General features: G+C 43.2%; 1 protein-coding gene across 4 annotated transcripts in view; it reads right to left on the reverse strand.

Moving 5' to 3' along the window:
• dab1b (DAB adaptor protein 1b) overlaps positions 1 to 8,039 on the reverse strand; it is a 48,973-nt gene extending 40,934 nt beyond the window's left edge. Inside the window, exon 1 of one of the 4 annotated variants that reach the window (XM_019347446.2) lies at positions 7,586 to 8,039. The gene's annotated coding sequence lies outside the window, so the exon portion shown is untranslated. Of the gene's footprint in view, positions 1 to 6,682; positions 6,956 to 7,585 lie in introns of those variants that run through there. The other 3 variants (XM_019347444.2, XM_019347443.2, XM_019347445.2) reach the window with 3 other exon arrangements.
• Between the last annotated feature and the right edge of the window lie 11,764 nt (positions 8,040 to 19,803).

Raw genomic sequence — 19,803 nt, forward strand, 5'->3', positions numbered from 1 at the left:
TCGCTGCTCGGTGCAACTCCACATCAAAAAAAAAAAAAAATACAGAGGCTCTTCCCTGCAGGCGCTGCTACGAGACGTTCTGCACCAGCATCTTTTAATTTAGCAGACTTGTTCATTAAAACACGCGGTACGCTGATAAAATAAAAGCATAACTCAGGTGGTACTATCATTCCCCGCACTTTCGATCGCATGAATATAAATTCTGTCTTTTTTTTGTGTTTTTTAAGGGTAGAATGAGAACTTTGGGTTTTTGAAGATTTCTCTTTTGATCTCAGCAAGAGCTACAGCAGTTTTACAGCATCTATTTATGCTATTTATGCTTTTCTACATCTTTACGGTATAGCAAATAGAAAGAATAATATGTTTTTTCTATTTTTTTTCCTGCTTCTCCTCCAGCTTGGCCACATGAAAGACATTCTACACTCACTAGTCAGTTTATCCGCTACAAAAAGATACTAATGCAGTCTAATACACCAGCTTTCCGGTGAATCCTGAAGGTTATGCTGTAACGTAGCCTTTGCTGCTGAAACTTCTTTAGATGTGTGAGGATTCCCTTTTTTATACCAATGAGGGCATCCCGAGTATTGGAAACACAAACTACAGCCTCCCATAAGAGGCATAAAGTTCTCCTTTTCGTGAATTGAAAAAAATTAACTTCTCGGATACTCCGAAATTGTAAATGATTGAAATGGCAGCACTTAGGAAAACAACAAAAAAAAAAGACATGAATCTGGGGGAGATGAAATCACATGAAAACTTAATCTGATAGCTCCTCCGGGCTGAACTAAACATCCCAATTATCTCCAGGGGGCTGAAGAAGTACAGCAGTAAGAAGATGTGGCAGAGACAATATTTAAATTGACTGTCAGTGGAAGAAAAACACGGCTAAGCTTATATTTGATTACATATTTTACAGACTGAAACACGAGGCTGCTGCTGCCAGCCTGGCACTCTGTTATAATCGTCAGCCACATATGGACCCGCTGTCCTGCCTGTTGGGAACAGGGTTGTAGAACGGGCCAGCGGGATGAAACTGAAGGATCTGACTACTCTGAGGTGATGGATGCTCTTATGGAACCTCCTGTAGTGCATCTGTGAGAGCAGATGAATGGGGAGGAGAGACTGATAAATTGGGTCACGCGAACGCAGCGTTTCTGGGTAATGCGGTGAAAACGCTGGAGGAGTGCAGTTGGGTGGCTGCACGTGCTTACAACTGGGGCAGAGTGGCTCCGACTTGACTTCCTTTGCCTGTATCCTCACTCATTGCTGGCATTTTTGAAACGTTAGGCATTTAATCCGTAAAAATGTGCATTCATTTTCTATTTCTTGCTCCAAAAAATTAAAATGTGAAAATTCAAAAGCCAAAACAACAGAACCTCCTGAACGATGGCCGGTTTCCGCTAAAGATGTTCATGTGAGATGCAAACCTGTTTGTGTGGAGAACACTGCCTTACCAAAAACCCTTTCTTGTTAAGTGTTTTCAGTGACTCATCCTGCTTTCACTGCCCTACATATAAATTTATCCAATCAAATATGATTTGGATGAGCAGCTAAGCCGTCCCATCATATGCCGGAAAACGCTGGAGATATGGAGGGAGGGAGGCGTGTGGCCGATATTAATTTCCCTACGTGCACGGGAGGTTTCACTTTAAATATATACGCTAAAGAAAACCCTACACCTGCTTCAGCCATTCCTTCAAGGACGTCTGACCTAAAATTTCTACAAATCAGTGTAAAATTATGAAAAGCAAATTATGAGCATTTGCTTTTCAAATCTCAAAAGTGTTGATGATTAATGGATTTTTTTACCCTGAAGGGGTTGCCTCCTGCTCCTATCTGATTTCATTTATTTCTGTTTATGGAAGGCTTTGATTAGGTGGCGGGGGCATGTGGAATGAGGTGAGGGGGTCCTTTACCTTGGCACAGATAAGAAGACAAACTAGATTTGAGGGCGGATAGATCTTGTCTGCAGCGCATGCCGCCTCTTGGCAAGGGAAGAGAAGTCGATACTGAGCGAGGGCCTTTCTTACCTCCTAAGATTTACAGTATCTGGAGCTCCACAGTCTCATACTTCAGTAGATGGATGAGTATTTCATACGGTGCCAACTGGCGCAACATGAGTTGAGCTGAAGGTCATTGTGACTCATTTCCAGCTCAAAAGCTGGGCGGCTGGAAACAGAGCTGCTAAAACTCTGCTACTGACTTGTTTTAATAGCACAAAGACGATGCCTCTGCGGAAAGGAGCAGACTGCAGACCTTGTGCTGCTACTGTACACCACTGATACAGCACACATGTACAGACTGTACAGTGCCAAAATACAGTTGAGATTATAGTAACGGGGAGTGGGTACAGATTGCTGTTGAACCTCGAGGCATATGGCAGGGCGCCCCATGCCTCCCAGCTAATTGAGTCCTAATGAATCATTGGTTTGGCATGCTACATGTCCCTTGTGATGGCTGGTGTCATTGATGCATTGAAGTTGCCCAGTCCTCTGGAAGTGAAGCGGGCAGTGATGGCTGCCCCGGTTGAACAGAGGAGGCAGGCTGACACTGCTGGCTTCACACTGAACACTTCACTCACTCACCAGATGTTACAGGCCAAGGCACAGGGATTACTAGCCACCCGCCTCTGCACAATGGGAATAACTGTATGACGGACTGGTAATTCACTTCCCCATCTGACTCCAGTGAAACCGTTTATAGCGTTAGGGTCAGTGCCTCATTATCAGCTCAACAGGATCAGTGCGATAAGTGACATGAGGTTAGGAAAGCAGTACTTGATTGCTGTTTTTGCAGAATGTACATATTTATCTACAATTGTCTGAATTACAATGAGATCATTTTGGATGGAGAAGTTTATAAGTTTGATTGTTTGCAAATGTGAGTGGTTTTATTTGCTTAATATCTTCAGCCTTTGTTTAATTTTGGATATAATAGCTTAATTGGAAACAACTTAACATATGTATTAATAAGGCATAAACAGAATTAGATTTTCCATTCAGATACTCTTTATGAAGCGAAAGACAGAAACTTGCAAGGCAGTACAGCCTCTGTCCTGTGGAGGATGTAAAGTGTGGACTATTTCCAATTTTTTATACTGAAACAGGTCCAAAAAGAGTATTTTCATTTGAACATTTTCCAGTTTCAGTTTCGCATTTTATATTCTGCATGACTGCTTGCTGATGCTACTGAGAGATTGTTCAATAAGCGAGTCCTGTTACCATGATATTGCTGATGTGAAGTCTGTCCAAGCTGGATATTTTGGTTCTTAGCAGGATGGCTGTCCTAGAGGACGTTAAAAACAGCTTTCATGCTGAGAGTTAGATGAAAAAATCAATAAGGGCAACATGACCTTAAACTGCATGAGACGCTGGAGCCAGCAGCCTGTGAGCTCAGCTTAGCATAAAGATTCAAACCAAACAGCAACAGCTAGCTTTAGCTTGGCTCCACTGGCTGCACACTAGCTTGTTAGCACAGAAGTTTATCTGGCGCGGGAATGAAGACTTAAATACTCGTGCTTTGTTCTTTGTTAGTCACAACAATGGATGGAATGAATCTCTATTAGTGACCATATGCAACTCTCAACTCTGCAACTATAAAACAAAAAAGGAAGGCACTACTTTGTGGTGCTATCCAAGTTCCTCATTAGCCAAACAGCTAGTAGGGTAGACCAGGATTTGTTGCTACACTTTTTGGTCTTGCATGAATTGCTGATCATTGAATAGCTTTCAATAACTATTCCTTTGTTAAATCAGAGCTTAAGGTGCTAGCTAAACATGGGTATCCTTTTCATTTTTGCAATTAATTGTAACACACAGTAATTAACCATCAATGACACCTTGTGAAAACCAACTGGGGTTGGTTGTCCTGATAGTTATCAATGGTGTTTCTAAATGTAAATTTAGAAATGAACACCATCTATTACACCTTGTAATTAAATTGTGAATTTAAACAAGTGATAATTATTGTGTATTATGAGCAGTGAAATTAAGGTATTCTCAGTGCTTTAACGATATCACTTTTATTAAAGCCACTAAAACAACAGAGAACAAATTCCACTGATGTATCACTGATATAATTTTAAAAAGGCCAGAAGTTCTCTATATCTTTTAAAAGACAAACAGTTTTGGGGTTTTTTGCAAGATTTTCCCACAGGTAACCAGAGCAATAGTGTAAACGTGAGAAGAAAAATTAACTGCATCAGTATCAAACTCACTGGTCTCCATTTAAGTCCTTATGCATGCTCGATCAACCAGGTAAGGAAAGTTTCTGGGATCTCCATTTTAAGGTTGCTTGTTGTGATTTAGCAAGCCTATACATCACTCAGCATCACACAAGTCAGTCATGACAAACATATACCTCTGTTTTTCAGGGATAAAGTCTTTGTGAGATCAGTTTTAGCAGACAACACAACAAAGTCATACTCCCTTTGGTTTATGGCTCAACAAAAACCATTCTGTCAACAAAGAATCAACCACAGGGTAACAGTGAGACCTAGCTACCAAATGGCTTTGGTTGGGTAGTGAAGAACTGATTCAAATCAAAGCTATTACCTTCAACTTTTTAATAAAAGTCCATCTTAAATGCCTAATATTGTATGATTTTTTAATACAGAAACAACAACATGAAAACTCTGACCCAAGAAAATTACAAAATGTGTCCTCCCCTCAAAGTTTGTGTTTTCCACCAACTGACCACAGCAAAAATGGACATATTGTCAGGTCAATGTGGGATACTGACAGATTCCACGGTGTAATATGGCAATCAACTTATACTTGCTATTCCTTCCAATACCTTTAAAGTTTAGTATTTAGCACTTTGTTTGTTCATCAAATTAACAGAAAACAAAACAATTTAATAGGGGGTTGTGTTGGACTACTTCAAGATGGTGCCAGTTTGCTGATGTAAACTCAACAAAGTTACTCATCCCAAAACCTAGTGCAGCACATGGCACCCTGTAAAATGGAAAGCTGTTTTGCTCTTTGATTTCACACCATGTAGTCTGAGTTCTTGCTTCTGACACATTAAGTTGCCCCAACCTTCCCTGCACCTGTCATGGTGATTACACTCCCAGGAGGGTGGCGGGTGGTGGTGGGGGGCGAACGTGTGCATCATTCAGCTTTCTACAATACACCGCTATCGGAGCAATCTCCCCCTTTTTGTTCAACTCCGGCAAGCGAGGTCACCCCTGACCTGCCTCTGCCAGGGGCCACATCTTTATTAATGAACAGACTAAATGTGATAAGGCCGCCAGCAAAAATCAGAACTCAGGCACAATCTTGCTCATTAAAGCTACTTTTTTATAAAAGATTCAGGCCACTCCAGGAGTCGTGTGTCTGAGTCTGAAACTTTGCATTAGTGTCAATGCGAGGCCCTGTTCGTTAGACGCATTACCTCAGAACACTTGGTAGTTCACGTTGAGGTAATGCCGCTGCGAGATGAAGAGAAACTACAAATGCGATAATCCACCAGGCTTTCAGCAGAAACAAAAGAAGAGAAGCAGAGTGTGGCACGGTACAGCAAAGGGGTGAAAAAGCCCAAAGATTTAAGAAGTGCAAAAAAACAACAAGCTGAAATTGCTCCAACACTGCTGCAATGCAATCGTGAAGAGTTAATACAGAGAAGAAATACCCAAACCACCTTTCCTCCAAATGCAAAAGGGGAAAATTCATTATGGTCTTAATTGGATAAGCTATATCCACCATATGCACCGGCTGCTTTCGCTTTCAGGAGCTAAATGAAGCGCCTTGATTCCACTGGGAGACCCAACAAAGAAGGCCTTACTGGAGAAGTTAATGCTCTCTAGTGTTTTGTTGAGCTCTATCTTAAGCCTCACAATTCACACTGGGCTGCAAAGAAATGTCTGGGGGTGACAACTGGAAATTGTAGCATGTGTGTGTGTGAGTGGTAACACATCCATCCCACGATCGAGCTACTGAGCACAGCTTAGGCTCTGTTGCAGAGCATCCTCACTAAGGAGATTACGAAGGATAGTTTGGGCGACTTGCAGAAATCGCCAGTGAACTTTGGCACCAGCGTGAGAATCCTAGCCCCAGACCTTCACTTTTATCCCACCAAACCACGACATAAACAAGATGCAGGTGAGCCACAGTGTTTCAGCAGCACCCTGGTCTGTAGCTGATGGCTGCTGTGTTACTACATTTCCACTACAATGCTCATTTCCCATCATTTACGATTGCTCTCACACAAGCACCCATGTAGAAAACACAGAGCATCATGACTGACATATGGTCCAGTAATGAACTTTGCATTTGAACTGGTAACATTGGCTCCAATTCAATTTTACCCAAAGGGGGAGGGGGTTTGGGTTTGAGAGGTTATGATTATGAAAAACAAAATAATAAACAGCCAGGACAGCAGCCTGTTCTATTGAATGATTTAACACAAAAAACTATATTTTGTCTATATGTGGTTCTTTTTAATTAATAAAGACATGCCTGTGGACCAGGGATGCACCTTGTTGTCTAGGGTTATCTTTAAATATAGAACCAAGATTGATAGCAGACTTTACAAAAATAAAATAACCAAAGTTTAGCCATGCTTATACAACACAAGTAAGTCCTACAAATCCAGACATATATTAAAAATCAACATAAAAAATAAAATAAAAAATTTTAAATGACGCAAATGGAAGTCGTGTCTCACGCTACCCCCCACCCACCTCATCCACGTCTTCCAAGACTAACTGGAATGCTTCCACCTCCACACTGACCCACGAACGTCGCTGCTGACCGGAGGACTCACACTGAAGGCCCACGCACTGGTTTTTCTGGCACATTTTGGCTCACCGCTGCCGGACAGACCGGCGCCGTTGTGCGCTGTGCGCTCCCATCCAACCGTTCATCCACAGGTACTCAGCCCCTACTACTGCAGCCCACCGAGCATTCCCTGACCGCTTCCGCACTGAAATCAATACATTTATCAACATATGCGTCATCATTCATCCATTCGCTCAGCATCGGAGCGGGCTAACACGCACTCGTTTGAGAATGACTTACTGCTGTTGCAGCAGAACATCTCTTCATTTGAATATTTGTGGAGGGAGGGAGAGCAACAGACGTGGTGGGGAGAAGAAAAAAAAGATTTCGCCTGTTCTCACACTTGTTCCTTTACACGAAATCCCACAGCCAAAAGCCCCCGTGAGCAGCTAACGCGCTGAAATCGTTTAAAAACAATCAAAACCCAAACGTCACTTTGTAATTTATGCGCAATTCGACGTGGGACAGCGGGTTATTTGACAGGCAACCGGCGTTTGCGCTTCAGCGGACTCCACATTCAAATCCATCAAAGCAGCACCGACGATCAGGTTCACAGCTTCATGATCACATTTATTTCTCTTTCCCTTTTTCTTTCTTTCTTTTTCACTCTGTATGTGTTTGTATCCCGGTCATCCACAGCGGACTGGTTCCCATTTTCATTCAACGCATCCTATCCATAAATCTTGACATGTCGCTGAGCTGCCTTGCATCCTTAAACAGCTCTGTAGTTTCACAGTTTAATGCTGAAGCACCTCTTCACCGCACACCCCTCCCAAAAAAGAAAGAAAAGCTGAGATGTTACTCACCTTTTCTCAGTGGATGCTTTTCTGAAGTGTCCCATTTGTGCGTTTTAATCCACATCTGTGTCTCCTTCATTTGAGCGCTCTATTTCCCCCCCTCAATGAGCGAGAGAGGGAGAGAGAGGGAGGAAGCGCGTTTAAGAAAATCCATTTGTTAATTCCATTTGCCGGACACTCAAGGTGAAATCACATTGCCTCTGCCTCTTTTTTTCTTTCTTCTGTTAACAGCTTCAAAATTCTTCCATCATTGTGAAAATCCCGTAAAGCCCTATCATCTTTTTGCTTTTTTTATCTTCTTCTCTCCAGCACTGAAGTTGCTTGGTTACCCCTATTTCTCATTCAAGGAGGCTGAAGCGCTGCATACAGCGGCCAATCATAGCAGCAGCCGGAGAGATTAACTATTTCTTGGCTCGAGTATTCTAGTTTCAAGCTTAAATGAGGAGAGTAGGCGGGGAAAAACTGGGCCCCCGGTGACAGAAGAAGGGAAAAAAAATTAAAATGCACAGAGAATAATGTAGAGAGGGGATCCGTTGGAGGGAGAATGTGTGGAGGGGGGAGGGGACGAAGGGGATTAAACATTTTCGAAAAATAAAGGATTCTGGAGAGGAGGAGGGACCAGTTGCCACTTCTCACAACAACAAAGATGTAAGTGAATAATATTCCTGCCTTGCAGGGCTCTCATGCAAACTGGAGTGGAGCCTCCATTCCTTCTGAATTTGCCTTTAAAGAGCAGAGATCCGTCTCATTTCAGAGATCCCCAAAAAGCAATCCATCAGGGTAATTGATCATCCCCCTTTAACCAGCCATCCATCAAGTCCAAGCTCTCTCTCTCTCTCTGTCCCCCACCTCCTACCTTCCCTCACCCCTGTCTCACTGCAGTCGCCTCATCATAGGCTGTATTGATTTTAATTTACCCCTTCAGATTGTCAAGGGGAGAAAGCCAGGTTCGCTCACCGGCTCATGCAGGCGTAATGACCCCCTGCCTTCAAGGTCCTTTATTGAGGAACATCCAGGTCAAGCCCCCCACCTCTCCAAGCACACGCCTACCTTTGGTCTTTGTGGCCTGCGCATTGAAGGCTTCAGACTTGCCCTCCACCACCACCCCTCACAGGGTGCCATGCAGGAGTGGTGGTGCATTATGGGCAAACAGTCGGGGGTCCTGACAGGGAGACAACAAGCTTCTCAAAGACAGACAGAGCACCAGCAACCATTGAGAGGGGGTGACCTGTGTTGGGGGGACTGACTGCACGCTCATGATGTAGAACATTCCTGCAGAATGAATTTATGTTATTTTATTATTATTGTTTAGTTACTTTGTCAGCCGTCTTGTTGTCAAAGTTGTTTTTGAAGCACTTTGAAGCATCTTCTTCATCCCACATTACAGTTTGAGGGAGATGTCAGCCACATACGATTCATGCTCGGGTGCCAACTGAGTTCACACATTTCACAAAAAATAAAGTTTGTCTCTTTTTTTTTGTTGGGTGACTGACGTATCGCTGGCTTCGCTCCATCCCACAGATTCCGAACGAATTCAGCAAAGTTGGGGTCCTCGCTGTGGGATCAGAAGAGCACATGTATGTGGATGTACAGTTGTGCATGTGACACACACACACACACACACACACACACACACACATATGCACATGCACATTGGCACAAGAACACGCACAAACACTTAGTGGTTGATTGACGTGTAGCTCCTGGCTTGAGCACAGCTTAATCCTGCTGCTTTCACAGATGGACTCAGTCTTCCTCTTTTTGTCTGGTGTCACGAGCAGTGGCACACACACACACACACACACACACACACACACACACTGCACATCCCCATGTACTTTTGTTTACCAGGGAGGGAAGCTGCTGTTTGGGTTTTAATCCCCTCTGTAAACCTCCCTCTCTTTATCGGACACCCCTGCTACTGGACACACACACACAAACAAGCACACAAACACACACACAGTCATCTACTCTTTGGTCATTAAAAAGAAACAAAGGAGGTCAGTGTCAGGAGTGGAATCAGGCAGCTGTGTCCTGTGAGGCGAGAGTTAATCCTCATTTCCAAGGCCCAGAGACAAAAAGGAGCCTCGCAGATGAAATGCTTCGCAGTTACGCAGGAACTCGTCACTTTTGTGCCACCTTGTTCACCCATCCATCCACCTCCACTGTAAAGGGGAAATTATGGTTCAGCGGTGGTAACGCATTGGCAGCTGTGGGTTGAATGTCCACCTGCAGCAAGCACATGTTATCAGATGGGGGCAATGTCAAAAATATGTGGTACAACTGGTCTGTGGGCAACTATTGTTTGTGTTACTGATGGCCAGTCAGTCATCCACAGAGAAGAGTGAAGTTATATAAAGAGCTGAAGTGAAACTGAGAGTTACAAATGATTAAAGGGTCCACTGCAGCCATTGTCAATTCCCCAATTCCCTGTTCCCAACCATTGTCAACCAGTCAGCATTAACAAACCCCTCTCCACAGGCTCTCTTTAGGCAAATACACACGCAGTCCCTAAATTAAGAATAACAGGGAGTGTTTGTTGTTCATTTGCTCGGCTCATCATAGGTTTTTTGGTGGCATGAACCAAAAGGGGAAAGATTAGACTTTTCTCCCCCTCCCTAATCGTATTCCACTTCTGGAAAGGCTTTGATTTCCATGTAGATGGAGCCACGTTGATAACGGCAGGGAACTGCCCTGGAGAAATGAGGCAGGGTGATAAGATAAGGAGAACAGATCCCCGTCCAGACAAAAAAGACAAAGAGGAGAGCCGTCAGCCCACGTGGCGTTTAATCTCCATTCAATCCAGAGATTAGTTAAGTCAAAATTCTCATCGCCGCACCCTGATTAGTCAGCTCCCTAAGGGGAGATGGGTAACTGGTGGCTACCTTGCAAAACCTCAGCATGAAAGCTGATCAATAATTAGTTCCCGGTTTTAGTCAGAGCGGCAGCTTTGGGGTCACGATATGTATTTCAAGGACAAAGAAAAAGGTTATTGTACAGACAGAGTGCTGATTTGCCTCTGATTCTGGGCATGAAGGTTGCCAAAAACACGAACAGTAAGTGCACGTCCAGTCAGTTGCAGTTTTGACACTCAGAGTGAGCATGTTTTCCAGGAAAGAAGGATGTTTGCCCAGCCTGTGGGTTCTATGCTAATAGACTGTTTTAATCAAGTCTAATCGTATTGTCACAGCAGAGCGTGAGCGATTAGCATTCAGAGAGGCACGGCGGGGCAAAGCCTGACATCGATAAATGACATGTGACCCCTGACTCTGACTACTCCGGCTGCTGAGAAGTTCCACTCCTTTTATCGCTCTCACCCCGGGCCACTTCATTTCCGGTACCACGGGTAATCATGATGTACTCCATCGGCTGTGGGTCTAGAGGGCACACTTCTCAGGGGACTGAGACAGAACACCTGTGGTAGTGCTCATATTTATTATTGAAGGAAATGAGCAAGTTGTTCAATGTGACTATCAATTATTGTGTAGATGAGCTGGGACTGCACTGCTACTGTAGTTAGGTCAATAGTTTTTTGCTCAAAGGCACATTTTTTCTAGTTTTGCCTCTGCACGCTTTCACGGTGGATTTTGAATCAAAAAACCATGGTGTGATTGAAGGCGAGACTTTGAAGTTTAATTGAAGTGGGTTTATAAAAATAGTGAATTAACTGTTTAGGAATTACAGCCATTTTTATACAAATATATCAAGAATTTGGTACATTTTTGAAATGAAAAGCAAAATCTAAAAGAAACATCTGAAGAGCTGACACAGTTCTGGAAAGATGAAACCATACTTTTATTTATGCATAACCAAAATGACAGGAAGACAACAGCATGGAGACGGTGAGAAACAACTCATGATTTTAAGTATAGCGCATCATCTGTCAAACACGGTGGAGGCAGTAATATGGCATGGGAAGATATGGCTGCTAATGATGTGATTGCTGATAGAAGTAGCAGGATGAATTGTGAAGTGTACAGTGCTGCACTCTCTGCTCAGATTCAAAAGTGATCAGACAGCATGTCACAAAAGTGGATCATGAGCCAAAGCATATGGAAAAAAGCAACCCAGGAGTTTCTCAAAGGAAGGACATGGGATATTCTTCAATGGCCAAGTCAGTCACTGGATCTCAACCCGATAGAGTTATTAAATACAAGACTGAACGCATAAAGACATGAGAAAGTGTGCATAAAAATGGCTGTATTTCCTAAACAGTTAATGGACTCATCCATCCTCTAATCTAATATCATTTTATAGTAGTATTTTTGGGTTTTTTGTTCTGTTTTGTGGTAGTTAGCATGTCTTTGGAAGTAGTGCAATGTGTTTCTGTTGGGAAGTATGGTATGGAAATGCATGCAAGTCGACTATTTGTTCAAGTCCACAACTGTCCATCAATGTAGACCCAGAAACTTTTAAAAATCATAACTTATTGACTGAGATCATACCGAGTCAGTGTGGTCTGAGTATGGTCCTATTCAACACGATCATGCTGAGACCACATGGGGAAATGGGAGGCATGAAATGCTCTTCAAGCACTTCTTCTTTGGCTTGAGCGGAAACATTTGCATGCCAGCATGTCTCCAAATTAAATTTTGTGTGCTTTCAAAAGGCAGCTGTTTGCTAACATCTGTGACATATCCACGTTTTATGTCATTGCTGAAAACAGCTTGCTCCACTGCCCTATATTGCTCAAAACAAACAGGAAAAAAAAAATCAGTTAATACTGCTTTAATATTAACTGATCCTTCAGTCTCAAAGGATTAAGTGTTGTGACCTTGAAGCAGCAGTCAAGAAATGAAAAGCTACAAAAAGGTAGTGAATCAGCATTAGGATTCATGCAACTGAACAGATGCAGTGCCGATGCTCAGGGGGGCTTTAACTTTGTTTCAGTATCGTGCCACACCTTTACCCTTGTTGTCTTGCTCTAAGCCATTTTTGTTTCTCAACCAAGAACACCACAACACCGGCTTGTTAATCTCATGCAGCCGGAGCAGCTGTCTTTTCAAGGTCAAAGAGGTCTGGAGAAAATCTTGCTGATAAATCTTGAAATAATCAGACCATGCAAATCCAGATGCACGCACTAATTTGTGAAGATGAAACCCCATCTTCGATTTCTATCTAGGTCGAAAGAAGATCTACATACCGTAGCTTTATATTAGTGTCAGTGTAACAAGGCGTCTGTGTTTTCTAACTAACCTTGGATTTTTTATTTTTTTCCCACCGTGCGTGAATATTGAATTTTAAACTATCAGCAGTGAAGTGAATGGGTGGGGTGGTAGCGGGGATTTGAGGATTTTTGTGATGCTGCTGGAATTTATATCCAGCCATCACTTGAACCACACTGGAGCATACTGTATGCAGAATAACAAGTGGCAGCATGGAAGCAGTTAGTCTAGCTTCAGCGTGGAGGATACACATGGTCGGAGCTCAAGCTCAAGGTGTGAGGGTTTATTAGCCGCTGATATTAAATCCCAAGAACAGGAAATAAAGCAGATGGACAATGACAAGTGCCAGTTTGCATTTTGGATTGGAAAAGGAACTTGGATTTACACCCATCTGCCAAACTCGCATTCTTAATTAAAAGCGCAATGTGGATACATTGCCTCTGTACACTGCTCGGATACAGGCTAGCGTGCAGACACATCTTATGTCACTTATTTGCGGTGAACATCTTGACTGTAGCAGAAATTTGGCTCCACTCTGGGCCATTTGCATTCCTTTTTCTTGCTTCTGCATCCCCCGCCGAGTTCTTGTTGTTTCACGACATTATACAGCGCGGGGAGACGTGCACATCAAGCACCAATTTGGTTGTTTGCTGTGTGCAAATGATGCGTAAATGAAGCGCAGACACTGCAGATGTCACGTGTTTACATACAAACTAAGCTGTGCACGTTTAATAGCCTCATCTGCACAAGTTTGATCACTTTTCTCTTTAAACTGACAAAAGGGTGATCTCCCTTTCATGTCATTTTAAGCGCTATTCGTGAAAAAGTAACACAATGTGCTCTTTGCTCAATCGGCAACCCCAAGCACACAGCATCTCCTTTGGGGAGGGACGCATGGAAACATGCGAGACCTCGTCCATGTCCACTTTATCAAAGAGGGCCTGTATTTCATTTTATTTATTTACTTTTGTTTTAGCCAGTGCACTGGGTGTTCAGAAGTCGCTTTACGTGCACATGCGTGGGCACATGCGCACACACCGTACGTGCATTTTCCGCCCACTCATCTCCGCGATCGGGCTGTCACAGGGGCGCTATGACAGAGACAATGTGACAGTATGTGATTTATTGTGTCAGAAGAGAGCATAAAAGAGGCTAATTGAGGGGTAAGTGAAGGAAGCAAAGTTTGCAGGTGTCAGCGTAACTTTGGCCGTGATGAATTTATTCACGGGTGGGTGACGCTGACATGTCAAGGACAAAAACCATATAATTAGCCCATAAATTTAGAAAGTGATTAATTCTAAATTCCTGCTATTTAATTAAAATATGCAAATAGACAGCCATTCCCACTAACAACGCGACACACTTACCGGAGTAACAAAGTTTGGCGGGGAGTTAAGTCACTTTTGAATGATAGTTGACTTAAACAGAAGAATTCTGCCGCTAATTCACACACACACACACACACACACACACGCAATACATCTGTCTCCACTGCACATTTGCACCACTGCGCATCACTGGTTTGCCGAGCACATTCGGGTCCAGCAGTGGTGACTCAAGGAAGCTGACTCCTTCAAAGCAGAAGAACAGTTGAAGAGGCATTACGGATATAATTGGATTTCATTTCAACCATGTGGCGGGGGGGGGAAGACTTGTCACCACCCTGGAGAAAATGGAGCCAAAATCACTGTATTTACTGCGCTGCATAGAGGGGGTGTGTTTGTGTATGTGTGTTCCACCTCGTGTGGCTCAGAGTGTGCGCGGATATGCTTTTTTAGGTCGTGTGTGTGGGTGTGTGTGTATTGCACATGCCGAAAATCCCAAGACACACAAACTAGTGTCAATTGAATCCACAGAGAGAGAGAGAGAGAGACGGGTTTCCCTGATGCCTTTTAAAGCAATGCATCAGAGAAGGACTAACTGCAGACAGCAAATACAGGACCAAAGGGAACCACAGATAAATTTGTGCCTTTCCCCTTTTGGAAATAAACCTCCCACACTGCCTGCCGCGTGCGCCATTACTTCACAGCAAAAATGTCCACATTGATGAGACCTTTGGTCTTTGAAGCCAGTGGGAAGGGGAAAAGTGTCTGTAGTTTGGAGATTTGACTTGTTTTTGATTCAGACAATCCTTGTTCGGAGCATGGATTCCACAGTGATCACAATGATACTTAAAAGATGAAATATTGCTAACAAAATATGACTCACTCCATCCTCTCCAGCAGGCAGGTGTTTGATTGGTGTGTAGTTTGACTTTTGTTTTCTTTGATTATTTGTGGCAGGCATTTCCACTTATCTGCATCCACACTCTCACTACAATACTGATATAGATGTTCAAATAGAATTAAATCTACACTGAATGGTTAACCTCACAATGCAATTCCCTGTATGATGTTCCTTTTTTGTCTTAAATGCGATTTGGTTCATGACATGAAGTTTTGGCTGAAAAAAGGTTACTTTTAAAATGTATTCCACTACAAATTACAGAATACATGCCCCAAAATTTGGTTTGTAACGTATTCTGAATACTTTGGATTACTTTCTATACTGTCATGCTTTTTACAACTACATGAACGTACTATTGCTGTGTGATTTATTACTATTACTGAAGGCTACTCGCCACTGAGCTAACATTGTTAGCTGGCGTTAGCTGGGGTTAGTTCATAGACTGCTTTCACAACTGCACATGATTATTTGCTGCTAGCAGGTTGTTAATGCTGTCCATCAAGTCTAACAGTCTGCAGTCTATGAACTAACCTCAGCTAACGCCAGCTAACAATGTTAGCTCGGTGGCGAGTAGCCTTCAGTAATAGTAATAAATCACACAGCAATAGTACATCGAAGATACTGAAGTGACACATAACCCAGGTAGCTACCACAACTAAAACAAGGTAGTTGCAGTAGGCTAACGTTAGTTTTTAAAAAAGAACTTGCTTCCAGATGTTTCTTTAGGTTGGAGGTGGAGTCTTCTGACGCTGAGAGCAGCTTGGTTGCTGGCAAACAGAGTTTGGATTGAACAGTCAGATTTCACCCATCCCTTTCTTTAAATGTGAAGTGGTGTCGGAATTTCCAAGTAAGAAATGCATTCCTGACCGTGCACTGCTGGATCTTTTGTGCTGGCTCCGGGTCGATTGTGTAATTGACGTCACCAACATTAACAGGACGCTTACATTAAAGCCTCTTATTTCGTGTTTTGTTTGGGTTTCTGGCAATGCGTGGAATTACCAAAATTAGAGAGGGGATAGCCTAGCATGAACCCAAAGACCGCAGTATAATCCAGTAATTCCAAGAAAGTAACTGTATTCTAATTATCACCGTTTTAAACAGTAACTGTAACGGAATAAAGTTACTCATATTTTGTATTTTAACCTCCTAAGACCCGAACTCTTCCATGGTATGCATTTTAAATTTCTCTTTGATATTTGGCTGATTGGCAACTGATGAATGTAAAAACAAAGAACTACCAGATTTTTTTTTTACCTAATTTTTGTTTCTGAGAAAAATGAGATTAACATATGAGGATATTTGTTTAAAATTTCAATAGAACAGTGGCAGTATAATGTCCTCGTAAGTGGATATCAGGCCCTTGTAGAGCAAAATGTAGTATTTTGGTCTAGACAACCCAAAATGTGATGTCCACATATGTGGACGCCAGGTCCTAGGACAGGGGTGGGCACCGAGGGCCGGTGTCCCTGCAGGTTTTACATGTGTCCTTGAACCAACACAGCTGATTTAAATGGCTAAATTATCTCCTCAACATGTCCTGATGTTCTCCAGAGGCCTGGTAACGAACTAATCATGTGATTCAGGTGTGTTGACCCAAGGTGAGATCTAAAACCTGCAGGGACACCGGCCCTCGGGGCCTGGAATTGCCCACCCCTGTCCTAGGAGATTAAATACGTAATGCCGATACTTGTATTCTGTTACTCCCCAACACTGGTTAAAATGCAGGGTCTTGGGAGGAAGTCAGAGTTCCTGGAGAAACACCACACAGAAAGGTCCGAGCTGGCCAATGGATTCCAACCTTCTTTCTGTGAGCCAAACTAACCTGGTGGTGCAGTAGACTTCTAGTAAAGCCTTAGTTTATGCACTATTAGCAGCATGGTTGCTTTGATTGACAGCTTCAGTCTTGCTTGTGGTTTTGGTACTTTTTAGAGCATTATTAATAATTATACCTCACTCATGTCTTCCTGTATAATTGCTCTGTTAGCATCTGTGCTGAGAAGTGTGACCTCCAAATTGTAGTAATTTAATACTCATGTGTAGTTTATCAGCAATTTACAGGTATCTGTGTCTCTCCCTTTCCTCCATACAGTCTAGGGATGCACTCTGCCAGTCAAGCCTGTTAGTGTAGCCAATGACTCAGCATCACAGACAGTGTAAAAGATGGATGTAGCTATGGCGACATCACCCACTGGTTTCTGAAGTTCTGTTTTGAATCCTTGAGATGGGCATTTCTGCCATCACCATCTTGATTGCAAAAAAGATATAGTCTGATTGTGAAACCACACACTCATTGGCTACTGACTTGTGATTACCAGCCAGTGAGCTTGTGGTTTCATACCAAGGACAATTTTACATTCTGAAACGCAGCATGACCGAAATTTTCAAAATACACTTAATTTTTGTTCAGTATGTCCTGAAGTGAGTGACTGAGCCTATAAACTCAAAAGATAAGTGTGTACACAGGTCAGGACAGAAAGCTGTTTTTCCATAGATTCTTTAGGACCAGAGGTCTTTTTGCAACCACGGGTGTTGCCATCTCCTGGCCTTCAAATGGAACGCAGCTGTAAGTAACTTGTGGATTGGCTTCATTTTTGGGACCTGGAAGCTGCAGCCATGTTTTTTACTGTCTAATAAATAAATAAGTCACTGTAGTCCATATTTTATATACATTGTTTTTGACTAAACGTCAAACTTAAAAAGACTCAATCCCAGATAAATGAGGCCCTGGGATTGGTCAATTTTCCTGCCTTTTAAGAAAAGTGCAGAAAGTAGAGGTGAAGGAGGAGAGAGACGGGCGAACATTTGATTTTCCATCAAGACAATCCAAATGCCTTCAGACCTCCCTTTCACTGCACTGACAGGCACTATACACATCTTTGCATCATCACACTCCTCAGCACAAGCAGTCAGGTGGGTGCAGCTGCTGCACATTGCTCGTGTCTAACTGACATATATATTTAACCACCCACGTGCACTTTACATGATACACATATACACACAGATATGTGTTACCCTCTTAGATCTGTTGCACGTACACAGGTCCAAGATATTCCCTGAAGATTCTGGAGGTAAACGGTGCAGGGACCGAGATTTGAAGGCTTTAAACGTCATGCAGGAGCCACTGAATATGTGTTAGAAGCGATAGGCTGCTTTGGACACACGCACCACGACAGAGCATTCTTCCCTGACATCTGGAGTCTTGGTATCCCTCTCCTCCCACTGTATCCTAATTTCCATCCTAGATGTGCTATCCTATTGTTTAGAGAGTTCTTCTCTGGCAGAATACGAAGCTTAACAATACACAGAAATGATAATAAGGCTCCTCTTTTGATATTTTGAAGCTCTGACCCAGTTTTGATTTCTTCTACGGGGGGGGGGGGGGGGGGGGGGTGTTTCTGTGATACATTGCAGTAAAATACCCCTTGGATTCCAACGCCTGCTGTATAATTACGCCAGCAAGTTTCCCGGGACAAACAAGTGTTGTTTGATAATTGATGGCTGAGTTTTATTTAAGCCGGCCAACCAAGACTGATACCTAGAACCCACTGGGAACAGAAGCATCAGAGGCATGTGAAAAATCAGCAGGAGCGGGAGAGACACTACCTGTGTGTTTAAAGGAAGTGAGATAAACCGAGTCTGAGGGAAGCAGTCAATGACAGGAAGAGAGGCAAAAGAAGAAGACAGTGGGGGTAAAATGGAAGAAAGACAAAAAGAGCCAGATGGAGGTTTGAATATTCTGCTAACCACCGTGCCTCCCCTAGCATGACGTGAGGCTGTCGCCATCACCCGCCCGGTGAAGAATGAGACAGATGTGCATTGATGTAGGAGAAGATCTCAAATGTCAGGCAGTAACGGAAGGCTGTTATATTAATCACAGTCAGAGGCCTCCTTAAGACTCCAGCATCCTTGGGGAGGAGTGTCATAAAAAATAACGCAGTAAAGGGAACTGTGTAGCAATGCAGCATGAAAAATGCCCTCCATCTGCAGTGACTCAGCCAGTGGATCCAAGGTAAAGAGGAATATGTTTGCCCTCTCTCTTCACATCTCCATGCTTGCTCTCTCCGTCTGATTCCCCATCTCACACACACACACACACACATGCACATGCACGTCACTTCATAGTGTGTCAGTTCACAAACACACACACGCAGACTGAAAAATAAATCCCAAATAGTCAAGACAGATCGGAAGACACTTGGCTTAGCACATTATCAAGGCCTGCTTACATTCATCAGGTGCCGTGCGCATACGATTTCAGTCATTATCCTCAAATAGACATATGAATTCATACATGCTCGCTCAAACAATCACTGCTGCCTTTCCTTTTCGAAATCAAACAGCAGATGCAGGCATTTTCTTCTCCTCCACCAGCCCCCCCACCCCACCCCTCCAGTTGGCTAATCTGTTAATTCTACATTCCCCGGGTGAGGCAGACAATAAGGACGATGGGCTTCAACGTGAAAACCCCCGGCTATCGGCTCTACATGGTGAGACTGCTTATTGTTACGGGGCTTTCTAATGTAAATAGGCTGTGTAAACAACAATCACGACATGCTACTGTCCTAGATAGATACTACTGTGTGCTGCAGCACCATTAAGCACAAAAGCATATTTATTCATGACCGAGTGCACTCACAATCATGCTTGGACGTAGTAGTGAGTGCACAGGACAGCACATGCAGAAACGAGCGTGAACTCTCATGCAGATCAGTTCACAGATGAGGAGGGGGATGCCAGAGTACAGTCATTCAACCCACTGTTTTTTGCATCAATAGTTGCGGGATACAGGGCAGTGGTTTTGCTAAAGTTTCACCTTTAAGCTGAAGCTTCCCAAAA

Source organism: Oreochromis niloticus, linkage group LG18, assembly GCF_001858045.2.
Source record: "Oreochromis niloticus isolate F11D_XX linkage group LG18, O_niloticus_UMD_NMBU, whole genome shotgun sequence".
Lineage (NCBI taxonomy): Eukaryota > Metazoa > Chordata > Actinopteri > Cichliformes > Cichlidae > Oreochromis > Oreochromis niloticus.